Source organism: Schistocerca serialis, chromosome 4 (genome assembly GCF_023864345.2).
Source record: "Schistocerca serialis cubense isolate TAMUIC-IGC-003099 chromosome 4, iqSchSeri2.2, whole genome shotgun sequence".
In the NCBI taxonomy this organism is placed as follows: domain Eukaryota; kingdom Metazoa; phylum Arthropoda; class Insecta; order Orthoptera; family Acrididae; genus Schistocerca; species Schistocerca serialis.
In genome coordinates, this window is record NC_064641.1 from 19271458 (window position 1) to 19292361 (window position 20904).

Genomic DNA, 20904 nt, shown 5'->3' on the forward strand with positions numbered 1-20904 from the left:
GCTATTTTTCTTACATTTGTCTGTTCCAAAAGCCATATTTATATCATTGCTGAATACTTCTGTTATCTTTAGTAATTGGTTGAGTTGTTGATTTGTTGCTGCCAGTAGTTTAAGATCATCCATGTATAGCAAATGTGTGATTTTTTGTTGATATGTTCCAGTAATATTGTATCCATAATTTGTGTTATTTAGCATTTTGGATAGTGGGTTCAGAGCAAGGCAGAACCAGAAAGGACTTAATGAGTCTCCTTGGTATATTCCACGATTAATCTGTATTGGCTGTGATGTGATATTATTTGAATTTGTTTGGATATTAAGTGTGGTTTTCCAATTTTTCATTACTATGTTTAGGAACTGTATCAATTTAGGATCTACTTTATATATTTCCAATATTTGTAGTAACAATGAGTGGGGTACACTATCAAAAGCTTTTCAGTAGTCAATGTATGCATAGTGTAGCGACCTTTGTTTAGTTTTAGCTTGATATGCCACCTCTGCATCTATTATCATTTGCTCTTTACATCCTCGTGCTCCTTTGCAACAGCCTTTTTGTTCTTCATTTATAATTTTGTTCTGTGTTGTATGTGTCATTAATTTCTGTGTAATGACTGAAGTTAATATTTTGTATATTGTTGGTAGGTATGTTATGGGGCGATATTTTGCTGGGTTTGCTGTGTCTGCTTGATCTTTAAGTTTCAGATAAGTTATTCCATGTGTAAGTGTATCAGGGAATGTGTATGGGTCTGCAATGTAACTGTTAAATAATTTAGTTAGATGTGAATGTGTTGAGGTGAACTTCTTTAGCCAGAAAATTGCTATTTTATCTTTTTCAGGGGCTTTCCAATTGTGCATAGAATTAATTGCTTTGGTGACTTCATGTTGCAAAATTATCACTTCAGGCATTTGTGGTATCATCTTGTATGTGTCTGTTTCTGCTTGTATCCACCGTGCATGTCTGTTATGTTGTACCGGGTTTGACCATATGTTGCCCCAGAAGTGTTCCATGTCTGTTATGTTTGGTGGATTGTCTATTTTGTATGTGTGTTATCTATTGTCTGGTAAAATTTCTTTTGGTTTGTGTTGAATGTTTGGTTTTGTTTCCTTCTATTTTCACTTTTTTTTCATCTTCTAAGTCGTTTGGCCAATGCTTGTAATTTCTGCTTCTTTTCATGAGATTTTACCTAACCTTTTTGGTTTTTTGTCTGATATTTCATTTCTTATAAATTGTGTTAGCTGTCCGATGTCTTTTCTCAGTTTTTCTATTCTGATCTGTAGCCTGTGTTGCCATGCTGGTTTTGTGGGTTTCTTCTGTGTCTTGGTTGGTTCTGATCTCTGCCTAGTGTGTATATTTAGTGTAGTGAGTGCTCCTATATATGTCAGTAGTAGTAACTCTTCCATAGTTGTATTTTCATTTATTTGGTTGTGTATGATTGTGTTGATAGTTGTTATTGTTGTTTCGACTTGTGGGTTATTTGGTGGTCTATGCAAGAATGGTATAATGTCTGTATTTGTGTCTTTGTATTCTATATATGTCAGCTGAAATTTTTCTTCTATATCTAACATGTTACTTCATGTTCTGTTTATGCTTGTTCTGGTGGCTGTCTTAAGATTTCGTTTTCCTCTGATTGTTTAATTTATGCATGTTGTTCTTTGTTTGTTTGCTCTGAGATGTTTGAGTGCATTACTGTATTTTCTTCTTCTTCTGATCGCACATTTTTTGTTCTAGTATTTGTTGTACTTCTTGTTTGATGTTTTCTAATTCTGACTGGGGTATCCTGTTATTTTTTATTATTACACAGATCTGTTCAGCTAGTCGTTGTTCTGTTAAAAATTTTAATTCTGGGTATCTGGTAATAAATGTTGTGCATACTTCTGATCTGTATCCAGTTGTGTTTGTTCCTAAGTTTGTTGCTTAGTAATAACAGAACATGAGGTGTCGGTTAACTTCATCTGACCATCTCATCATCTGTCATTGTTTTCCTTGTAGAGTGGTTGCAGGAAGCATATCCTGCAAAACACCTCTATTTGGATTTAAATCATTTTCCGTGTGACTAGCAGTGTCGTTACCATTGTGGACGGGCATAGGGTTCAAGCGTCGTCCCCGACCATGACAGCGCTTGTCCGAGCCTTCATTAGTTCTGTCCTGAACCAACTAATCACACTAAAAGGGGGGTTAGCCCCATTAGTGGTTTGTTCTTTTCGTCGCCTTTTACGACTGGCAGAACATACCGAAGGCCTATTCTTTTCCCGGGCCTCCACGGGTTTATTATTGTTATTATTATTATTATTATTAATTCCTTGCTTAATCTTAATAATATGAATGATATATTAATAAGTGTTAAACTAAGCATCAAGATTTGTAAAACGTAGCATTCATTGTAATGCTGTACAATAAAAGATTTACTTACAAAATATTAAGAAAGAAGAGAAACTATAGTATAGTGAACAGAGGTATTAAGTTCTAAACTAAAATTGTGTTCGTTCGTGTACTGCTGCCTCAAAGCAGTTTTATATTCACCTACGCGTTTTCCCAAAGATTCTGGGTCTTTATTATTAATTTAATAGCAATAGTTTGTGTAATAATCGAAATTATGTACATATAAGATTTATGTACATATGAGATCACTGTTCCTCAGGAGGATATTAGTCCAATTTTGTGAACATGCCAGGGAATATGAACCAATTAACTGAAAGATTACTTTCCAGATCACTAACTCATTCGATCGCAATTCAGTACTCATTTGTTCATCAAAACATTTTCCAAATTTAGAAATACATAATTCCTCTTAAGGGGCTCCGGAACGCCCTATACTTGCAATGTTAAAATAACGCTTATAAATTACATCTTTCCTCACAAAGTATTTGAGGTAGGAAGTTGAACTTTTTACAGATTATTTATTGGAGTATGGGCTACAACTTAACACAGGGATTTTACAAAATTTTAGTTCAGTTATTAAAGATGATTTTTTTTCAATTGTAATGAAAATTCACAACATTTTTTTGCAATTTTTTATTTATATATTCAAAAATATAGAGTTTTTTGGAAAAAGGCTGTGTTAAATTATGATGAAGGTACTGTGTAACATTTACTGAAAGTTTGAAACAAATATGTTTGGAAGATCCTTAGAAAACATGTAATTAGTATGAGAAAATAAAAGTTTTGGGAATCGAGCGATAAAGATTGGATTAACTTTTTAGTGCATTCCAGGTCCATAGGATGGATTATCTTCATCCTCTGCAAACTCCTCCTCCAGCTTCCTCTTGTTCCTCCTCCTGTTTACTCTTGCTTGTATTTCTATTTACAACCCTGTCTGCAGCCCGAAGGCGTTCCTTGTCTAAAGCAAGCATCGCTCGTTGTTGTGTTCGTAGATTTTGCTACCATTTTCTTCAGTTGCAGTTACTGCAACACTGTTCCAAAAGGTGGTCATGCATGAACACTTGTCACATTTCAGTTGTATTTCACTAGCAAGTCCTACGTGCTTTATTATGGAGAGTTCCAGACCAACTTCACTACAATGAGTATATCTTACACAGTTTGTAAAAATTCCTTTGAGAAACGACATATCAAATATTTCATTCACATCCGATTCGCCCATAAAACATTCATAGTTTTCACTCATTGAACCAAGCTTCTTCTGTGAAGTATTTTCTTTCCCACTTTGACTGCTATGGGCAGGTGTACTTGAGAGGTTAGGTTCACTCACTTGGTTATCGTCTTTATTGTTTACAGTAATAACATATACCTTTGGCTTTCCAACATTTCTCCTTTTCTTAAAAGCCTTCAGAGGATTTCTAATAACTTTACTTTTACTCATTATTATACTTCAACAAAAGAGAGACTCAAGAAACAGAATTAATTACGAATATTTTCGAGATAACGACAGAGTAAATAAACATGAAACAATCGACAATCACACCAGCGATATATATTGAACCATCACAGGTTAGCCACAACACATACTTTATCTCACATCACTAAAATGTACCTGATGAACACGGACGTTAATAATAACACCATTTGACAGCGGTTTAACAGCGCCACAGTGGGTCACGCCCATGTAGAACACATTCCAAAAAAAATTTAAAAATGGTTGTAGTCTTCGGAATTGAATAAATTATATATCTATTAAAAGGTAATAGTCTGCAGATTCAGAAAACGCAAAAAAGTAAAAATTGAACTTTTCATGATTTTGAGCCTTTCCGGAGCCCCTTAACGTCAATGTTCTTGTATTTATGGCAGCTTTTAATGAATGTAGCAACTCCTCCTCCATCCATATCTACTCTGCAGAAGTAGGGAGCTAGCTTAAACCCTGAACTGTGTAACTGATAATAAATTCAGTTGGGAGGAGCACACCACAGAACTGCAGAAACGCCTTAACAAATCTGTATTTGCAATTCGAGTGTTACCTGACACAGGCGACATAAAAATGAAAAAGCTTGCACACTTTGCCTACTTTCACTCCATAATGTCATACGGTATAATATTTTGGGGTATATTGAGCAAGCAGTAAAGGAAACACAAGAAAAAGTTCGGAGTAGGTATTAAAATCCATGGAGAAGAAATAAAAACTTTGAGGTTCGCCGATGACATTGTAATTCTGTCAGAGACAGCAAAGGACTTGGAAGAGCAGTTGAACGGAGTGGACAGTGTCTTGAAAGGAGGATATAAGATGAACATCAACAAAAGCAAAACGAAGATAATGGAATGTAGTCGAATTAAGTCGGGTGATGCTGAGGGAATTAGATTAGGAAATGAGACACTTAAAGTAGTAAAGGAGTTTTGCTATTTGGGGAGCAAAATAACTGATGATGGTCGAAGTAGAGAGGATACAAAATGTAGACTGGCAATGGCAAGGAAAGCGTTTCTGAAGAAGAGAAGTTTGTTAACATCGAGTATATATGTGTCAGGAAGTCGTTTCTGAAAGTATTTGTATGGAGTGTAGCCATATATGGAAGTGAAACATGGTCGATAAATAGTTTAGACAAGAAGATAATAGAAGCTTTCGAAATGTGGTGCTACAGGAGAATGCTGAGGATTAGATTGGTAGATCACACAACTAATGAGGAGGTGTTGAATAGGATTGGGCAGAAGAGAAGTGTGTGGCACAAGTCGACTAGAAGAAGGGATCGGTTGGTAGGACATGTTCTGAGGCATCAAGGGATCACCAATATAGTATTGGAGGGCAGCGTGGAGGGTAAAAATCGTAGAGGGAGACCAAGAGATGAATACACCAAGCAGATTCAGAACGATGTAGGTTGCAGTAGGTACTGGGAGATGAAGAAGCTTGCACAGGATAGAGTAGCATGGAGAGCTGCATCAAACCAGTCTACATCTACATCTACATCTACATCTACATTTATACTCCGCAAGCCACCCAACGGTGTGTGGCGGAGGGCAGTTTACCTGCCACTGTCATTACCACCCTACCCTCTTCCAATCGCGTATGGTTCGCGGGAAGAACGACTGCCTGAAAGCCTCCGTGCGCGCTCGAATCTCTCTAATTTTACATTCGTGATCTCCTCGGGAAGTATAAGTAGGGGGAAGCAATATATTCGATACCTCATCCAGAAACGCACCCTCTCGAAACCTGGACAGCAAGCTACACCGCGATGCAGAGCGCCTCTCTTTCAGAGTCTGCCACTTGAGTTTGCTAAACATCTCCGTAACGCTATCACGGTTACAAATATCCGTGTGACGAAACGCGCCGCTCTTCTTTGGATCTTCTCTATCTCCTTCGTCAACCCGATCTGGTTCTGATGAGCAATACTCAAGTATAGGTCGAACGAGTGTTTTGTAAGCCACCTCCTTTGTTGATGGACTACATTTTCTAAGGACTCTCGCAATGAATCTCAACCTGGCACCCGCCTTACCAACAATTAATTTTATATGATCATTCCACTTCAGATCGTTCCGTACGCATACTGCCAGATATTTTATAGAAGTAACTGCTACCAGTGTTTGTTCCGCTATCATATAATCATACAATAAAGGATCCTTCTTTCTATGTATTCGCAATACATTACATTTGTCTATGTTAAGGGTGAGTTGCCACTCCCTGCACCAAGTGCCTATCCGCTGCAGATCTTCCTGCATTTCGTTGCAATTGTCTAATGCTGCAACTTCTCTGTATACTACAGCATCATCCGCGAAAAGGCGCATGGAACTTCCGACACTATCTACTAGGTATCATTTGGAACCTTCTGTTCCTCTAGAGACTTGCGGTACGCGGCTGTTAGAAGGGGGGCAAGTTCTTTCGCTTACTCTGAGTAGAATCGAATTGGTATCTCGTCAGGTCCAGTGGACTTTCATCTGTTGAGTGATTTCGATTGATTTTCTATTCCTTCGACACTCATTTCGATGTCAGCCATTTTTTCGTTCATGCGAGGATTTAGAGAAGGAACTGCAGTGCGGTCTTCTTCTGTTAAACAGCTTTGGAAAAAGGTGTTTAGTGTTTCAGCTTTACGCTCTGTTTCAATGCCATCATCATCCCAGAGTGTCTGGATATGCTGTTTCGATCCACTTACTGATTTAACGTAAGACCAGAACTTCCTAGCATTTTATGTCAAGTCGGTACATAGAATTTTACTTTCGAATTCACTGAACGCTTCACGCATAGCCCTCCTTACACTAACTCTGACATCGTTTAGCTTCTGTTTCTCTGAGACGTTTTCGCTGCGTTTATACTTGCAGTGAAGGTCTCTTTGCTTTCGCAGTAGTTTCCTAACTTTGTTGTTGACGACGATGTTGTCATTTCACAAAGAGGACATGACAGAGTGATAAAACTGATAACATAGACGACATTTACGAGTATAACACATAAATGTAACACGAATGTAATCAAACAATAGATATCCAGAATGAAATGTAACAATATTTGAGAAGAATAGTTTCTGCTCATCACATAGCATAGATGCTTAGTCGCAGATATACACAACACAAATGTAACACATTTCTCATGCTTTATAAAATTGCTTTCCATTAAAACGTTCAAACCGAGGTACTAGCAGTAAAAGGCAGCCTGTTAGAAGTAGTCACAATCGAGCTACAATAGCCCGTAACAAGCAGTTCTGTAAGGTGCTTAAAAATGTTATTGGGAAGGCAAAGAGTTAGTGGTACGCAAATAGAAGACCTAATTCCCAACATACAATTAAATCCATACGCTCAGTTGTGAAAGAAGTGTCTGGTTAGAAGCACAAGGTGGAGCATATAAAGTCAGTACGCAGTAAAAATGTTTCTATTACAGATGTCGTTGTTGTGGTCTTCAGTCCAGAGACTGGTTTAACGCAGCTCTCCATGCTACTCTATCCTGTTCAAGCTCCTTCATCTCCCAGTACTTACTGCAGCCTACATCTTTCTGAATCTGCTTAGTGTATTCATCTTTTGGTCTCCCTCTACGATTTTTACCCTCCACGCTGCCCTCCAATACTAAATTTGTGATCCCTTGATGCCTCAGAACATGTCCTACCAACCGATCCATTCTTCTAGTCAAGTTTTGCCACAAACGTCTCTTCTCCCCAATCCTATTCAATACCTCCTCATTAGTTATGTGATCTACCCATCTAATCTTCAGCATTCACCTGTAGCACATTTCGAAAGCTTCTATTCTCTTCTTGTCTAAACTATTTATCGTCCACGTTTCACTTCCATACATGGCTGCACTCCATACAAATACTTTCAGAAACGACTTCCTGACACTTAAATCTATACTCGATGTTAACAAATTTCCCCTCTTCAGAAACGCTTTCCTTGCCATTGCCTCTCTACTTCGACCATCATCAGTTATTTTGTTGCCCAAATAGCAAAACTCATCTACTACTTTAAGTATCTCATTTTCTAATCTGGTCCGCCACCATCACTCGATTCAATTCGACTACATTATCCTCGTTTTTCTTTTGTTGATGTTAATCTTATATCCTCCTTTCAAGACTGTCCATTCCGTTCAGCTGCTCTTCCAAGTCCATTGCTGTCTCTGACAGAATTACAAGGTCATCGACAAATTTCAAAGTTTTTATTTCTTCTCCATGAATTTTAATACCTACTCCGAACTTTTCTTTCGTTTCCTTTACTGCTTGCTCAATATACAGATTGAATAGCATCGGGGAGAGGCTACAACCCTGTCTCACTCCCTTCCCAACCACTGCTTCTCTTTCATGTCCCTCGACTCTTATAACTGCCACCTGCTTTCTGTACAAATTGTAAATAGCCTTTCGCTCCCTGTAATTTACCCCTGCCACGTTCAGAATTTGAAAGAGAGTATTCTAGTCAACAATGTCAAAAGTTTTCTCTATGTCTACAAATGCTAGAAACGTAGGTTTACCTTTCCTTAATCTAGCTTCTAAGATAAGTCGTAGGGTCAGTATTGCCTCACGTCTTCCAATATTTCTACGGAATCCAAACTGATCTTCCCCAAGGTCGGCTTCTACCAGTTTTTCCATTCGTCTGTAAAGAATTCGCGTAAGTATTTTGCTTCCGTGACTTATTAAACTGATTGTTCGGTAATTTTCACATCTGTCAGCACCTGCCTTCTTTGGGATTGGAATTATTATATTCTTCTTGAAGTCTGAGGGTATTTCGCCTGTCTCATACATCTTGCTCACCAGATGGTAGAATTTTGTCAGGGCTGGCTCTCCCAAGGCCGTCAGTAGTTCTAATGGAATGTTGTCTACTCCTGGGGCCTTGTTTCGACTCAGGTCTTTCAGTGCTCTGTCAAACTCTCCACGCAGTATCATATCTCCCATTTCATCTTCATCTACATCCTCTTTCATTTCGATAATATTGTCCTCAAGAACATCGCCCTTGTATAGACCCTCTATATACTCCTTCCACCTTTCTGCTTTCCCTTCTTTGCTTAGAACTGGGTTTCCATCTGAGCTCCTGATATTTATGCAGGTGGTTCTCTTTTCTCCAAAGGTCTCTTGAATTTTCCTGTAGGCAGTATCTCTCTTACCTCTAGTGAGATAAGCCTCTACATCCTTCCATTTGTCCTCTAGCCATGTCTGCTTAGCCATTTTGCACTTCCTGTCGATCTCAGTTTTGAGACGTTTGTATTCCTTTTTGCCTGCTTCATTTACTGCATTTTTATATTTTCTCCTTTCATAAATTAAATTCAATATTTCTTCTGTTACCCAAGGATTTCTACTAGCCCTCGTCTTTTTAGCTACTAGAACCTCTGCTGCCTTCACTACTTCATCTCTCAAAGCTACCCATTCTTCTTCTACTGTATTTCTTTCCCCCATTCCTGTCAATTGTTCTCTTATGCTCTCCCTGAAACTCCGTACAACCTCTGGTTTAGTCAGTTTATCCAGATCCCATCTCCTTAATTTCCCACCCTTTTGCAATTTCTTCAGTTTTAATCTACAGTTCATAACCAATAGATTGTGGTCAGAGTGTACATCTACCCCTGGAAATGTCTTACAATTTAAAACCTGGTTCCTAAATGTCTGTCTTACCATTATATAATATCTGAAACCTGTCAGTATCTCCAGGCTTCTTCCATGTATACAACCTTCTTTTATGATTCTTGAACCAAGTGTTAGCTATGATTAAGTTGTGCTCTGTGCAAAATTCTATCAGGCGGCTTCCCCTTTCATTTCTTAGCCGCAATCCATATTCACCTATTACGTTTCCTTCTCTTTACGTTTTCGAACATGGTGCAAACAAAATTTGAGTAGACGTTTAACACAAAAGAACCATCGTACAGTACTTAATCATAACATAAATACGACTCAAATTCTAAGGAAGTATTTGTAGTGACGTTGTCGAGTCTGCTGATGGATCACACAGTCACCTTGACAAATTATTCCAGCTATGCATGTGGCCTCCTTCTTAAAGTGAGAACACTGCATGTTAAAATTAGCCGGGACTTGATTCGTGCGGTAGCAGCAGCAGTCGCTGAATGCCGGAGTGGTTCAATGTCTCTCCGAATTGCAGTGAAGTTGAAGCTGGTGCAGCTATGCCTACATACTAAGTTGTTGGCCAGTTAGCTTTCCGCCCCGATTCACCGCTTCTACCAACTTTCATCACGTGGGCGCCGGTATTTCACTTTGCATTGTGGGGCAACAGCGCCAATTTAATTCGGTGGCTACTTGATTCTCCGCGGCGAATGAAAGAGCCGCCATTCACAATCTCCACCACGAGTAAAGTCGAGCTAAGCAGAATCCAAGAGTCATTCATTCAAGGCAACGTTATTCGTATGCAGCAATTTGTTTCAAGAAGAAGCTCCCTCCGGAAATGCAAGCCTTCCGTTTAAATGAAAATGTCACGCAACATTAAGATTTCGAAACGGACGGCACTAATGTTTATGGACTGGAGAAGGACATATGACAAGGTGTGGAAAGATAAAGTGATCACGAAAATGTCGAGAAAGGCGGCTGCTACAAAAATGGTTCAAATGGCTGTGAGCACTATGGGACTCAACTGCTGAGGTCATTAGTCCCCTAGAACTCAGAACTAGTTAAACCTAACTAACCTAAGGACATCACAAACATCCATGCCCGAGGCAGGATTCGAACCTGCGACCGTAGCGGTCTTGCGGTTCCAGACTGCAGCGCCTTTAACCGCACGGCCACTTCGGCCGGCTGCGGCTGCTACACCTAAATTGTAGACAGACTCCTGACTAAGAGATGTATCGTTGCATCTGTCGATGGTAAACGATCAGACATTAGGACAATCAGCGGTGGCATTCCACAATATTTTCATTAGCAACTTATCCCTCATTCAAAGAACTTAACATAGCCCAATACACTGACAGTACGGCTCTGTACGCAAGCAATCAAAAAAAAAAAAAAAAATATCAACAAAGTTCAAAAACAAATCATCACTAATGTGAAATGGTGCCAATAAACAATGACAAGGCAAAACCCATTCTCTTCTCCAAAAAACACCCAACTTAAGAGAAAACACATTCTTACAACATGGTCAACAAGTCTCAAGTATCTTGGAATCACTCTTGAAGGACAACTATTATTCATAAACCACATAACTGAGAAAAAGTTTAAAAGCCTGCAAATGGCTAAAGCTCTGGCCCATTTCTTCTTGAACAAAGAACTAGATATAAAAACAAAACTTAGATTGTATAAAGCACCTGTGTTCCCTGCTCCTATGTATGGCTGCCCAGTCTGGGGCATAGCGCCAAATACGTAATTAAACAGGCCACACACTGTCCATAACAAGTCTTCAGATGGATTTTAAGAGCTCCAAGAATCACAGAAATGCACCCAAATACATCAAATCAAATCTATAGTCAGAAAACAAGTTGAGAAATTAGTCAATAAAGTCTCCTTCTTACTAGATAGTGTACGGATTATGGGTGAATGAAATTTTCATGGCGCCGTATAATCCTCTCGATAAAATGATAGTAGAGTGACACATCTGTCCCGGAATGTGTATACAAAACACAGTCAAGTCGGTTTTTCCGGTGGTACAGTTCAAACGTAAATGTAAACACCCGTCACAGGTTGGGCCCTAGGCCTGTTCCGGTTGCTGCCTATAAGATAATATGACGAGCGCTCTGTGGTCGTGGGACATGTGATCAGCTTCTCCAGCGTTATTGCCAGTAGATGTCGGCAGTGTCGCTCCCTCTAGATAAGTGGTTCAAATGGCTCTGAGCACTATAGGACTTAACATCTGAGGTCATCAATCCCCTAGAACTACTTAAACCTAACTAACCTAAGGACACCAAACACATCCATGCCCGAGGCAGGATTCGAACCTGCGACCGTAGCGCTCCCTCTAGATAGCAGGGTACTTTCCACTCTACGATTAGGCAGCAGACCCGAGAAGAATATGGTCGGTTTACTGAGGGCTTGTAACGCTCTGCCGGAATAGAAAAGCGATGGAACCTCGTGTAAAACGACACATGGCACAGAAATACATTTAGCAGCGGAAAGGTTAAATGCGACCGAGCCAGATATACTCTCGGTGTTATAAAACAAAAGAAAATAACAAATAAAATAAATAAATACACTACCAGCAACAAAAAATATAAAAAACAACTTTGCTCATTGATGTACTTGGCACCTTTACTCCACGTTCCCCTTGCTTTAGTTAATTCCTGAGCGAGGGTGCGGGACATGGTGGCAGGCGACGGGAAGAACATCCGGCCACCCCTTAAACTAAACGCCAAATCCGTTCACAGTGGTGACCCGGCGCCGACGCGGCAGGGAGGCACAAGCAAAAGAAGAAGGAAAAGGAGAATCGGACGCTACGGTCGCAGGTTCGAATCCTGCCTCGGGCATGGATCTGTGTGATGTCCTCAGTTTACTTAGGTTTGAGTAGTTCTAAGTTCTAGGGGACTGATGAGCTCAGATGTTAAGTTGGTTGGTTGGTTGGTGTGGGGAAGGAGACCAGACAGCGTGGTCATCGGTCTCATCGGAATAGGGAAGGATGGGGAAGGAAGTCGGCCGTGCCCTTTCAGAGGAACCATCCCGGCATTTGCCTGGAGTGATTTAGGGAAATCACGGAAAACCTAAATCAGGATGGCCGGACGCGGGATTGAACCGTCGTCCTTCCGAATGCGAGAGATGTTAAGTGCCATGGTGCCCAGAGCCATTTGAACCATTTGAAGAATCGGAAAGGTTAAATGCGGACGTGTAATGTTTGGTCTCAAATGGATCCTAGCTTGAAGGCGACCCCCACTACCTGAACATATTTGGGGACTACACTAATTTCGTTTATTATGTTACACGTTTTCCGTCGCAGCGCAGTTCCTCGTCTGTTTCTGCCGGAACCCGTCACAGTCTGAAGACACAATGGAATGTCGGAAAACAGTGACGCACTTCTTAACACAACAGTCTTGTTTCTTTTGTGTCGAGGTAAATAAGAAAGTGGCCACAGCACTAAATAACGATCACACAAAAGAACTTGCGTGCAAGTGGACGCTGCGCCGTAGTACAGTAGTTACAGGCCCTTTTTTCGCGGCTACGTACTGGAGAAGACAGTATATAGATCCGGTGCCGAGAAAACTGTAATGTAAATGGGATACAGACATTGTAGATAAGCACTATGTTCCAACAGCAACATTAGCGAAATGTAGTGGCTAAGTACTTTTAAAAAGATTATCCATTTGTTTGGATATGAAGTATTGTTTGTTATATTGAATCGACGTACAGTAGTAGGTTCTAGTATGTCACTTACCAGCTTTTTCATCTGTAGCAATGTTTCTTCATCAAAAATTCAGCGTTGCACTGCGGTTCGGAATCCCCCTGTAACTGGCTCGGTAAGTCAGTTTGGGGTTGGAATACGAGTACTAGTTTACTTATGCGAGGTGACGCTTCTACGGACCGTGGGACCCTCGTTGAGAAGCCAACGAATTGAAAGCAATAAACCTGATTGTGGTGACTGACTGACCCTTAAGCCGTCGTCACACGGGCCGTGCTGTCGAACGTTAAAAAGGCTGCGTTCACACTGCCGGCCGGGCCGGGCCGGGCTGACGCGTACTGGCTCGGCTCGTGCCTAGCCAGCTCAGCGCCGCGCCGAGCCGAGACGGCGAAATGGGGGAAAATCCACTTCTCCGATTTTCATGTTTTAAAAATTCTTAGCGTTATATAAGACTTCGCCACATCGTTTTATGAACTTATTTTTTCCTTAAAAGCGTTACTTACGTCGTGAAAAAAGAAAAAGTCTACTTTTCGTTTCGCGTGATTTCTTAGTTTCGTAACGCTTCCCAACCGATTTTGAAGAAAGTATGCGGCTAAAGAATCTGATTTTTGTACACGTGGTAGTGCACCATCTTAGCTTCGTATTGAATCATTTATCTTTCCATATTTCTTAACAGTCATTGTGAAATGATGCTATTTGTCAACGTTGTGCACTTGATTTACAAATCTTGTGAAAAAGTTATGTAGCGGGTAGCTTACTGTTAGATCCGTTTTAGACCATACATTGTTGGGAATGAAATGTAGCTAAAAGTACCAAAAAGTTTTTGAAATGATAATGAAACTGATATCTGTCTCTGGTCTCAAGTAATGCGAGCTATTCAGTGCCGCGTCCGCAAGCCACGGAGTTCGCGCGGTTACAGCTTGGTTTAGTGTAGTCATATAATGCAGGACAGAAAAAAACTAATTACTAGTGATCAGCGCAGACCTAGTGCCGGTCCCTCTTATTTTTTTAATGGTCTCATTCTCTAGATAAATCCAAATGTATAAGAATTTTTCCCTCGGCTACTGGACAATCATCTGCTATGCTTTTATAATTGGCCACACGTTGCATCACAAAAGACAAACAATTATTTGTCATCAACATCCTACAATTAGTATGATGTAAATTTCATATTTCGAACTAAAAGATAACTGAAGCGCAATTCTGTAGTCTCGTTGTCCACTTTGGCACAAAAAATAATGGAGAGTTAATGAAACTACTATAGATCGGCACAGATGTGCGTTTCATTGTTCTTCATTGTTTTTTTTTCTTCCTTGGCGGGCTGCACTGCACTGTCAAGGTAATCCCCACTATTTGGCTAAATGGCTGGCGGGAGGCCAAATAAATAAATTTAAAAAGATCCCCACCCTTCGACAGCTGACAAGCAAGTCAGTAGAAAACGCAGCTGCAGTCAACAGTTGCTCGCCTTTAGCTAGTCTGTGCTGTCGTGTAGAACAATGTCTTCATTCTTTTATTGGTATTGTTTTGACTCTGCAGTAACTCGTCGAGTTTTGAAGTACAGAAGAACTAGGAGGTTATGGATTCATCCCATAAATAGCGACAGACATTTAGGAGAGTTTTTTTCTTTATATGAAGAACTTAAAAACTATCCTGAAAAATTTTATTCAAATTACAGAATGAATCATAATACATTTCAGTATGTGCTGCAGAACATTCAAGACAAAATTTCTAAACAGAACACAAATTTTCGCAGAAGTATAACAGCAGAAGAAAAATTGTGTATAACGATAAGGTAAGATTCGTTAGTACACACTTTTTGGTTTGCAGTAGAACTTTGTACAGCATTCACTACCTCCAGTTAATTGTAGTCATGCTTTTGTATTTTAAATTTCACAAACGCTTACCTCTGAGGGGAAGAGAGTTTATGGGACTCCTGAGAATCATTAGGAAGTAATTAGCTTCGTCATTTTGGGTAATGTCTTGCTGTGCCTTCAACGAAGAATCGCAGAAATACTCCTTTAGAATTTTCCAACTTTTGTCTTCTTTTTTCTTCATGGTGCAGCGCTTGGCAGTGGTGATGGTTCATCATGTGGAGCCATTGATGACCTCACAGAATTCTTTTCATTACTGGGGTAAGATAGACAGATTGATAGGGGAAGAGTTTTGAGATAATGCCCTTTGACTCAGTGGTTCTATTTCCACTGATAGGGAACTGCCACAGCATGACTTTACAATGCATTATCATCTGGTAGGGACACATTTCCGTCCCTCAATGACACTCATATCTGTCTCCATTTACAAGTAAATGCGAACTATTCAGTGGCGGCAATGCCGCGATCGCTGGCAAGCTATTGTTGTAAATGCATGTAAATACGGTAGATTAAATAAATGAAATAAAGCAATTTCGCATGTATCATTATAATAAACGTAATTTTTCCTCACTGATTGTGAAATGTGAGGTAACATCTTAAAATAAAAGACGTGTGCAGTCACACTTGTGATGAAAGCAGAAGGGAGACGAGTGATGCGTGTACTGCAGAAGCTGTAGTGCTGCTCCACAGGCTCGCGCCTGCGGTCGGCTCGCGCCGGCAATATTAAACACTCGGGATGTCGCCGGCTCGGCTCCGGGAGGCTCACGCCGTGTCGGCGCGGCCCGGCCGCCAGTGTGAACACCGCAGTTCAAAACCATGTGTTTGATATCGAAGCGGGCGGCGGCCCGGCCAGGCTCGGCTCGGCCCGGCCGGCAGTGTGAACGCAGCCTAAACGCTGAGCGTGCCGAGTTCAACGTGCTGCTGAACGCTCAGGAACGATGCGACTTGTGCACACGGTTCGTGGGCCCCAACGTGGTATACGCGATCGCGACGCACTCCAGCGGCAGTTGAGGGATGTTTCTAGTTCGTAAATCACACTGTTTACTCAACGGGCGCGCGTAAAATTCCCACGCTAGCTCTATTAAAACGCACATTTCCTCCAACGTCCACGAAAAAGTACCATGTCCAATCAATAAGGACACAGGCTTATAAAAGTTCCATTACAAACAGTGCGACACAAGAATGAGATTTTCACTCAGCAGCAGAGTGTGCACTGATATGAAACTTCCTGGCAGATTAAAACTGTGTGCCGGGCCGAGACTCGAACTCGGGACCTTTGCCTTTCGCAGGCAAGTGCTCTACCAACTGAGCTACCCAAGCACGACTGAAGGCCCGTCCTCACAGCTTTACTTCTGCCAGTTTCAGTGCGACACAAATTTTCAATAGTTCTCCACATAAGATAAACAATATTTTATCTTTCCCACATGTTTATAAAACCTTAAGGTCATTCTTACTAGATCACTGTTCCTACCCAGTAGCAGAATCTTTAAAAGACGTGGATTACTCAACTAAAAAGGAACAAAATATCTTTATACAAGTAGCGCAAGCTGTCCCGTAGATTAAGCCAATCGAACAAACTCACTCCTCAAAAAAAGTTGAACTTATATTTACCTAACATCAAATATTTTGTATATACTTACATTAACTGATAATAAAACATCAGAACCCATTAAATACGCGAATGTTAGCTTCTCGGGAATTGACTCTACTCACTATGCTAAAGTGACAACAGTTCCGCTATGGCCAATTCTAACATGTTACCACATGCTAAATGCTTTAAAACACCATACTCTCATAATACGCAAGTTACACTAATTCTTTTGCCGGCCGCGGTGGTCTAGCGGTTCTCGGCGCGCATTCCGGAACCGCGCGACTGCTACGGTTGCAGGTTCGAATCCTGCCTCGGGCATGGATGTGTGTGATGTCCTTAGGTTAGTTAGGTTTAAGTAGTTCTAAGTTCTGGGGGACTGATGACCACAGATGTTAAGTCCCATAGTGCTCAGAGCCATTTTTGAACCACAATAATTCTTTTGCCACGAATATGACATTTCTCATTATTTTATTACAGCGAATCACACAGTTAATGAAGGGGTTTTCGAGTGATTCTCAATTTGCTGGTGCTCAGAAACGGCATATATACGTATAGGCTTGAAGTGAATGCCAATATAGCGCCTCACAGCTCTCTGCTGAAGGGAGACGGCGTGCGTGTGACGTAGGTGGCGTTGTGCCATTTCATCGGTCAACGCTCAGACGCACGCTCAGAATATCTGACATGCCAGATATTGCTCTGCGCGTTCGGAAAGACTCCCGAACGTGCTATTCCACGCTATGACGTCAGAAATTCGGCACGCTCAACGTTCGGATGCACGGTCCGTGTGCCGACGGCTTTAGCATAGCCCATGGTCTAGGGCAGACTGTAATATGACAGTTTCCTTGTGAGTTGACCAAGCCAACGAATGTGAAAACAAAAATCTGCTTGAAGTGTCTTAGGCTCCGGAGAAATGTCAACATGTTCCAAGTCCGCACAAAGTCACAAAGCTAGTCAGTTTAAAGATCGGAGGAAGGCAAAGACACACTAAGCCAATCTTGGTTCCGTAAGAAACTGCCTTGCACAGCGTCTGTAGATTATAAGCGATGACAGGCACATAGGTATCAGCTACAATCCCATTAATTTTTATTACTCTTGCATAACTAGATTTCGGCTACAAATATCCATGTTCAGTGCTAGAATACGAGGGTCACTCCAAAAGAAATGCACACTATTTTTTTTAAAAATCCATTTTTTATTCTACATGTTTGAAAGTTTTACAGTGTGTAGATACATCCTTTAGGAACAATATTTTCATTTCTCCACATAATTTCCATCCCACTCAACTGCCTTGGGCCATCTTGGAACCAGCGCCTGTATACCCGCACGGTAAAATTCTGGACCAACCTGTTGGAGCCACTGTTTGGCAGCGTGCACAAGGGAGTCATCATTTTCAAACTTTGTTCCACGAAGAGCGTCTTTCAGTTTCCCAAAGAGATGATAGTAACATGGAGCCAGCTCAGGACTGTAAGGCGGATGTTTCAGTGTTGTCCATCCAAGTTTTGTGATCGCTTCCATGGTATTTTGACTGACATGTGCCCGAGCATTGTCGTGTAACAGCAAAACATCCTGCTTTTGCCGATGTGGTCGAACACGACTCAGACGAGCTTGAAGTTTCTTCAGTGTCGTCACATATGCATCAGAATTTATGGTGGTTCCACTCAGCAAGATGTCCACAAGCCAGAGTCCTTCGGAATCGAAAAACATCGTAGCCATAACTTTTCCAGCAGAAGGTGTGGTTTTGAATTTTTTTTTCCTTGGGTGAATTTGCATGATGCCACTCAGTTCATTGCCTCTTCGTCTCTGGTGGAAAAATGATGGAGCCATGTTTCATTACTTGTCACAATTCTTCCAAGAAATTCATCTCCACCATTCTCGTACTGTCCCAAAAGTTCGCTGCATACCGTTTTTCTTCTTCCTTTGTGAAGCACTGTCAACATCCTGGGAATCCACCTGGCACAAACCTTTTTTGACGCCAACACTTTCAGTACTCTGCAAACACTTCCTTCCCCTATCCCAACGTAACGTGACAATTCGTTCACTGTGATGCGTCTGTCAGCAGTCACCAATTCGTTAACTCTCTGCACATTGTCTGCAGTGTGTGCAGTACGAGGCCTGCCGCTGCGAGTACAATCCTCAATATTGCCGTGCCCGCTTTCATCACGTAACATGCTTGCCCACCGACTAACTGTACTGCGATCGACAGCAGCATCTCCATACACCTTTTTCAACCTCTTGTGGATGTTTCCCACTGTCTCGTTTTCACGGCACAGGAATTCTATGGCAGCACGTTGCTTCTGACGAACGTCAAGTGTAGCAGCCATCTTGAAGACATGCTGTGACGGCGCCACTCACGGGAACAGGTTGAACTAAGTTTGAAAACATGCGGGAAGGATGTATCTACATACTGTAAAACTTTCACACATGCAGAATAAAAACTGTATTTTTACAAAAATAGTGTGCATTTCTTTTGGAGTGACACTCGTACAAAGAAATTACAGAATCACAAATAATTTACTCTACACAGAACAATAAGTATAAAATGGAAATGTCGTGTGGCTAGGGCCTCCCGTCGGGTAGACCGTTCGCCTGGTGCAAGTCTTTTGATTTGACGCCACTTCGGCGACCTGCGCGTCGATGGGGATGAAATGATGATGATTAGGACAACACAACACCCAGTCCCTGAGCGGAGAAAATTTCCGACCCAGCCGGGAATCGAACCCGAGCCCTTAGGATTGACAGTCTGTCGCGCTGACCACTCAGCTACCGGGGCGGACAGAACAATAAGTAAAACATCATGACCGAGAGAGGTAGCGCAGTGGTTAGCACGCTGGACTCGCATTCGGGAGGACGACGGTTCAAACCCGCGTCCGGCCATCCTGATTCGGATTTTCCGTGATTTCCCTAAGTCGCGCCAGACAAATGTCGGGATGGTTCCTTTGAAGGGGCGCGGCCGACCTCCTTTCCCATCCTTCCGTAATCGAATGGGACCGATGACCTCGCTGTTTGGTCCCCTCCCCCAAATCAACCAGCCAACCAAAACATTATGTTATCCAATAGCAGTTATCGATTTTGGTCAACATACCGTTTGAGTTACGGTCCAACAAACTCACGGCATTACGTGACACCATGCGATCTTACTGGTGAATAGGCAGAAGGAACAAATGGTTCAAATGGCTCTAAGCACTATGACACTTAACATCTGAGGTTATCAGTCCCCTAGACTTGGAACTACTTGAACCTAATTAACCTAAGGACAACACACACTTCCATGCCCGAGGCAGGATTCGAACCTGAGACCGTAGCAGCAGCGCGGTTTCAGACAGAAGCGCCTAGAACCCCTCGGTCACAGCAGCCGACGCAGAAGGAACCTGAGGCAGTTTTTTCTTTTCCTTTTTACAGCAAGTACAGCAGCCTTAGTTCACGACATACAGCGCAAGTAACACCCTCTGCGTTACAAATTAATCAACAGAGTTTTATTTCGATGAAGTAGTTTAAAACCCCTTCTTTAAATATATAAAATCAATAAGCATGTTTGCATATCACTTTGAAATATTCAAGAAACGCCACTTTACAACGTGCCTGCTCACATCTTAGTGGTGAAGTCATCCAGTATGTGAGAAGATAATTTATTGTTATTAGTGGATCGTTTTGTCTTTCATTTTGTTGGTACTATCCAATCCTATACCTGTTTTACCACTAAACAAGTAAATCACTATTCAGTTTTTAGCCTTAAAGGCTAGGCATAATGGCAGTTTGTTGTATTGCGAACAGCGTAACGTAGTTAGAGATACATCATACGTGTATATTTGAAATTTTACATCAGTAGAGGGCGCTTGTGTATTTTATTAGATGTAATCCGCCTTGACATATTGATCTTCATTTTTTTACCTTGATGTTAACAGATCTTCATAAATACTATTTATAAGGACGTTTATATTCCTTTTATATTAAATATTTAGTGGATCACTCGACAACTATGATGTGAGTGACTTCGCTAGGTTTTAGCTTTTAACGAATTTCAAATTGGTATGTAACTATTTTATCAAGACAATCTTCAACATACAATTTGTAGAGGACAATTGTATGAATCTACATTAATGATCCTTTGGATAGGTTTTGGTGGTTCGCTCCAGAGACTGGTTTGAGTAGCTCTCCATGCTTCATCTACCAGTACCTACTGCAACCTACATCTTTCTGAATCTGCTTAGTGTAGTCATCTCTTGATCTCCCTCTACGATTTTTACCCTCCACGCTTCCCTCCAATACTAACTTGGTGATCCCTTGTTGCCTCAGAACGTGTCCTACCAACCGATCCCTCCTTCTAGTCAAGTTGTGCCACAAAC

At 41.2% G+C, this 20904-nt stretch overlaps 1 protein-coding gene and 1 non-coding gene across 2 annotated transcripts in view; one reads left to right on the forward strand and one right to left on the reverse strand.

The window, feature by feature from the left end:
• LOC126473676 (polyglutamylase complex subunit TTLL1-like) overlaps positions 1-20904 on the forward strand; it is a 235701-nt gene that overhangs the window by 36070 nt on the left and 178727 nt on the right. The window lies entirely within an intron of this gene.
• Trnas-cga (transfer RNA serine (anticodon CGA)) lies at positions 16217-16291 on the reverse strand. The gene has a single exon. It is a non-coding gene; the product is annotated as a tRNA-Ser (tRNA).